The following is a 6,132-nucleotide window of genomic DNA, read 5'->3' on the forward strand; positions in this document are numbered from 1 at the left end:
TGTAGAGATGCTCTTTGCTTTAGCTGGAAACATCTTCCCCCCCACAATCCCCTCTTCACATTTGTCATCTCCCATTTTACCAAAGATACTCAGACATACCCATTCTAACTGGACTGGGGTCAAGGTAAGACCAAAAACCCTCTGAGCACTGAACAAAGGGACAATAGAACAATCATAGTCCTTTGACCTCATGCCCAGAAAGCTTAGGAAAGACATACCGCGTACATCAGCGCCTGACGCCATGTAGGTGGGTGACACCCTCAGGGCAGTTCCAATGCCTCTGCGTCTACCTATCAACTCCCCCCAGGATGGAACTCAGAATGGACATGGTTGCCATGGGGACATTCTTAGCTAAGTAAAAAAATCAAGGCAGCCTTTTTCTGGCAAAAATTAAGTCTACTCTAGCAAATCAGGTTGACCTTGAGAACTGGCTTATTCTGTTAGATCGTGTGATAATCATTTTACATGAATGTGAGGAGAAAAATCTTCCACTCCAAGGTTTGAACAAATCTATGTTTAGAACAAATAGACCTCCATACACATTATAAGGGGAAGTTCATCCTGACAACAACATGTGAGAACATCTCATTTCCAACTTAAATGTGGAAGGAGGTACGTCCATAGCTTTTCCAAGTTACTTTAAGGGGTGCGGGAAAAACATCTGAAGATCACAGGCTGGCTTATCCTCTCATCCAAATGAGGTTGCATTTTTCCCTTCACAAAAATACCACTGGAATCAAAGAAGACAGAGTAGGGGCTTCCCCCAAAGCACAGAAAAGGTGTGTCATGGCTTCTGTGGCTACTTGATAGTGAAAATTTGACACGTGGTGGAATGTGGCCTGTAAGTGGCTCTCACGCCACTTTGCTCGTGGTAACGTCCTGGGGAGAAGCCCCCTGGTCCTTCCTGCTTCCAGTCACCATGCACTTCACACCTGACAACTGGGAACAGTCAGAGATGCTCACACCTGTTCCCATCCATCCCAGCATCCACAGACGGAGGTGGCCCCCCGCCAGGAAGAGACAGCATTTTGGCCACTGCTATGTTCTCACTACCATTCGATTCACATTTTTTTATTTTACTGAAGTATAGTTGATTTACAGTGTTGTGTTCATTGCTGCTGCACAGCAAAGTGATTCAGTTATACATATATATTCTTTTTTTATATTCTTTTCCTTTATGGTTTATCACAGGATACTGAATATAGTTCCCTGTGCTCTACAGTAGGACCTTGTTGTTTATCCATCCTGAATATAATAGTTTGCATCTGCTGCTCCCAAAAGATTCATATTTATCAAATGAATATTTCCCATGCCCTCCCCAACACAGGGCTCCAGGTATCCACTGAATTTCTAGTATCATAAAAAGTTCACTTTCTCTTGTACCACTCTACTGCCCCACATGACAGCACTGAAGAAAATTCTTAGAATTAGGCATTTCTCCATGAGGGTGTGGGCTTCCATGAAAGTAAAACAAAACACCTATCCTTTTTTACTCAAAATCGAGAAAACCATGGGGGAGGGAAAGATTGGGAATTTGAGATTAGAGGATGCAAACTATGATATACAGAAGGGATAAACAACAAGGTCCTACTGCATAGCACAGGGAACTATATTCAATATCCTGTGATAAACCATAATGGAAAAGAATACGAAAAAGAATATACGTGTATAATTGAGTCACTTTGCTGTACAGCAGAAATTAACACAACTTTGTAAATCAGCTATACCTCCATAAATTTTTTTTAAAAAGATAGAGAAAAACAGACTCAGCTGAGAGCATGGAGAAACCGCCATGCCACGAGATGGGACACTCGCGGCCGCGTCTGGCGTCTGCGGGGCCAGGAGGGCAAGTTTCCAGAATGACCTGCTCCCCGTCCAGGGCACAGAGACAATTACCCTGAGGTCCTTCTATTTGTTTTTCCTTCTGTGATATGACAGCCAAGAGCTACGGGAAACATTCACCAGCATCATTGTAATATCCTGAAAAGCCCGAAGGGAACAAGAAAAAACAAATCCGAAACACTTCAAAAGGAAGGAAATGTGTTCTGGGGAGTTGTTCGTCGTTACTCAAATATACACATGGACTATATTGGGTGAAGTATTTGCCTCTAATTTTAAAACATACCTAGTTTGACGGAACAAAGTTAACATTCTCTTCTTCCTGCAGCTCAAGGGCCTTTCAAGTTGTTGCAAAGCTTGAGAAAAACACCTCATGAGGCGCTTTTGCCATCTCTGTAACTTAGGACCCTGGTTAGCAAATGTTTAGTTGACAGATCACAGTATCTGTTGCCGTTAGAAAGGCAAAGGCATGTTCATCTCGGTTTGCAGCCTCACGGAGTTTACAGTGTAGCAGGAGAGACAAGGTAATACTGTGACGGGATCACTGAAAGGTTTCCATTCGCCTTTAACATGAAACCAACTTATAGGTGGAATCTAAAAAGAGGATGCAGGTGAACTTATTTACAGAACAGAAACAGACGCACAGACTGAAAACAAACTTCTGGTTACCAAAGGGGAAAGGGGGGTAGGGATAAATTAGGAGTTTGGGATGGACATATGCACACTACTATATATAAAATAGGTGACCAGCAAGGGCCTACTGTACAGCACAGGAATCTCTACTCAATATTCTGTGATGACCTATATGAGAAAAGAACCTGAAAAAGAATAGATATATGTATATATGTACAACTGCACAGCGGAAACTAACACAACGTTGTAAATCAACTATACTCCAATATAAAATAAAAATTAAACTAAAAAAGTAGGAAGTGTTACCTAGTATTATACTAGTGGTTACCAGTGGGGAGGGGGGAGGGGAGAGGGGCAAATTAGAGGTAAGAGTCTAAGCGATACAACCTACTATGTCTAAAATAAATAAGCTACAAGGATATATTGTATAGCACAGGGAAATATAGACATTATTTTGTAACGACTTTAAATGGAATACAATCTATAAAAACACTGAATCACTATGTTGTACACCTGAAACTAATATAATATCATAAATCAACAATACTTCAATAAATAACTAAATAAAGGGAGATGTGCACATGAATAAAAAAATAATAAATGAAACCCATATTCTCCAGGTGGGCCTTAGGACACACAACATCCCCACCCCCGCACGGGCCCTTCACAGTTGGCTTGGACCACACACATTGCCCATCTCTCTGGAATGCGCCATCTCCCTCCCTTGACTTGGATTGATCCAAACCCCTCCCCTCCTTTGGATCTCAGCTGGAAGGTAACTTTCTCAAAGACAAGCCTGACACTGAAAATCAAACGGAAGGCTGGTGCTAACCTTCCTCTTTGTGCCCCATTCACACGTGCTTGCTTTCTTTAACTTCAAACTCCGTGAGAGAGGAAGAGAACCTGTTATGTTCACATCATTGTTCCTGGTCCATCCCAGACCCTCAGTAAATAGGGTTCGATGCATAAGCAAATGCATGTAAGCAATTCGTATCCTAAAATTACCTGCACGTCACCACATTGCCATGCTGGGGTAAACATTGTCATTCCCGATGTACGCAGATGGAGACACAGAGGCTGAAGGAGGTCTGATGACTTCCTGACCATTGTTTAATTAGTATCTGGATTCTGGGAAAGTGCTCTTTCCATAGCTCCATTAAGATGTAAATGTCGGGCTTCCCTGGTGGCGCAGTGGTTGAGAGTCCGCCTGCCGATGCAGGGGACTCGGGTTCGTGCCTCGGTCCGGGAAGATCCCACATGCCGCGGAGCGGCTGGGCCCGTGAGCCATGGCCGCTGAGCCTGCGCGTCCGGAGCCTGTGCTCCGCAACGGGAGAGGCCACAACAGTGAGAGGCCTGCGTATCGCAAAAAAAAAAAAAAAAAAAAAAAGATGTAAATGTCTTAACAAAAAATATCTGGGTACCTAAGTCAGGGAGCAGAGGACACTTAAGAGGGACGAATGGGAAAAGCTAAATGACTCTGCTCCCAGGCGCCACATCTTCCTGGAGCTGGACCTGGAAATAGGAAAAGATGGAGTTTAAAGAACACACTCAGCTACTCCTTGGTGAATTTCCAAGAAGCCTCGGGCTTCTTCTCATCTGTAAAATGGAAATGTTGACCGTGAGGGTGGAATGCTGGGGGACAGCGATGAAGACCAGTTTCCTTAATTCCACACGCTTTGATCTGAGGTTAGGACAATACCCAAGGCCATATGTGGAATCTCACAACAGACAAGACTTGCTCCCCATGTGGTGTGTCTGTAGTAATGCTCTGGGTTTTTTATGATACAACTCAACATACCCAGGCTCTACCCATCAACAGGGGAAAAAGGACAAGGAGATACAACTTCATATGACAGGTATGTCCCCCCGACACCAAGTCTGATTCCTCCAACGCCTGGGGAATTTTTTTTTCAGTTTCATGGAGAAATAATCAATATACATCACTGTAGAAGATTAAGGCCTCCAGCCTGATGGTTTGATTTACATATACTGTGAAATGAAGGCCGTAATACGTTCGGCTAACATCTATCTTCTCATCTCTATGTACAATAAAAAGGGAAGGAAAAAGTGTCTCCTTGTGGTGAGAACTCTTAGGATTTTCAATCTCCTAACAACATTCTGCCTGGGGAATTTTTGTTTTAACGTTTCTAATTCCAGCTTTACCTTCAGAAACTCAAGTGGTCAAAGACAAGAAAACTGTTCATTGTTTGTGCAACAGCCAACAGGATCTATCAGCACGGGTTCTAAACTACAGAACGCTGAATGGAGGAAGAGTGGCATTTGGTGAAGGTCTGTTCCCTGGTTGCTTCTGTAAAATCTATGTTTTTGTCTCTAAAACAGGAACAAGTGTCCTACATGAAATTATCGGGCTACCTGGTCATTGTCACAACTTGACAAAGAATCGATTGAGGAACCAGGTAAGAAATTGAACTTTTAATATTGCGTTAGGCTCACGCCTCTAAAATGCCATCCTCTCTGTTTATGGAGGCGGAATCATCTTTCATATTTGAAGTGACATCTTGCTTCCAGTACAGGATCTTCTCCAGACACCAGCTTCGTGTCCTCTCTCCATCCAACTCGTGTCTAAGGCAACTTTGTATTATGAGTGATCTGTTTAGTGGAACGAATGCTGTTCCTGTCTCGATTCTAAGCTGCCTGAGGGCAGGATAACGTGTTTAGAGAAATCCGGCTCTCGTGTTGACCTCCTTATCCCCTCATCCTGACCGCAGTGTGATCTGAAGCTGGGGCTCCTTCTCTGGGTCTCACCAATGGAGGGAACCTGAGCTCTGAGTTCTCTCTTTCTCTCTGTCTACCTCTGTTTATCACACACACACACACACACACACACACACACCCTCTGAGCCACCCAACCACATGCCACACTTGGATGAAGCTGTATCTGATGGGTGAGACCCTTGGCCTAGCTCCACTGCTGGGCAGGACCCAGCATCCACCAGCCACTCCTCTGCTTCCCCTTTTGCCTAAAGTCACTTGGGGGGGGCCCGATCCCTCGGCCTTTACGGATGATGAGACCTGCCATAACCAGACGGAGCCAGTCTCCCAGCACCGGCTCCCCCGATACCCCATGGGGCCGAGGCTGCCCCGAGTCTGGTTTCAAAGAAGAAGGAGTAGGAAGCAAAAAGCCGTGCTCAGTTCCCCTAACTCTGCTTAATCATTAACCCAAACTGTCGAAGTTAGCATTCACCAGACATCAGGGAGACCCACGGGATTGCCGGGGTCTTGGTAAAATACTGTTTCGTTTCACTTTTAGGTGTAGACGTTTTCGAGGGTGGCAACCTCAGCAGGGATACCCCAAGGGAAGAGGAACAAGAAAGAATTCTGTGCCCAAAGCCCACCCCCAAATTCCTGGAATTCTTGTACTTAATAAATATTGTTAAAATGAAGATCTGTCTTAAAATTACAAATATTAGAAAATAGCACATTCACAAAAGTAATGTGTTTGGAGGCACTGGTATCTGAAGATTTCACACCTACTGAGTCTCCCTAAAAGGTGGGCTACAGCATTTTCTGGTATTGGGACTGCATTTCACTTGCCCCTGAAAGGGCAGCATGTTTGATAAACACTCACTTGCTCCTTGAGGTCAGAGATCTCTGAATGAGTGTCTCCATGGGTGTAAGCGGAGCAGGTGCCCTTCCCTT

General features: G+C 44.3%; 1 long non-coding RNA gene across 1 annotated transcript; it reads left to right on the forward strand.

Moving 5' to 3' along the window:
• Window positions 1-455: 455 nt before the first annotated feature.
• Window positions 456-5,840, forward strand: LOC141277048 (uncharacterized). The gene is made up of 3 exons (XR_012327713.1): window positions 456-612; window positions 4,813-4,889; window positions 5,744-5,840. It is a non-coding gene; the product is annotated as an uncharacterized lncRNA (long non-coding RNA).
• Window positions 5,841-6,132: the final 292 nt, after the last annotated feature.

This window comes from Tursiops truncatus, chromosome 18 (assembly GCF_011762595.2).
Source record: "Tursiops truncatus isolate mTurTru1 chromosome 18, mTurTru1.mat.Y, whole genome shotgun sequence".
In the NCBI taxonomy this organism is placed as follows: Eukaryota; Metazoa; Chordata; class Mammalia; order Artiodactyla; family Delphinidae; genus Tursiops; species Tursiops truncatus.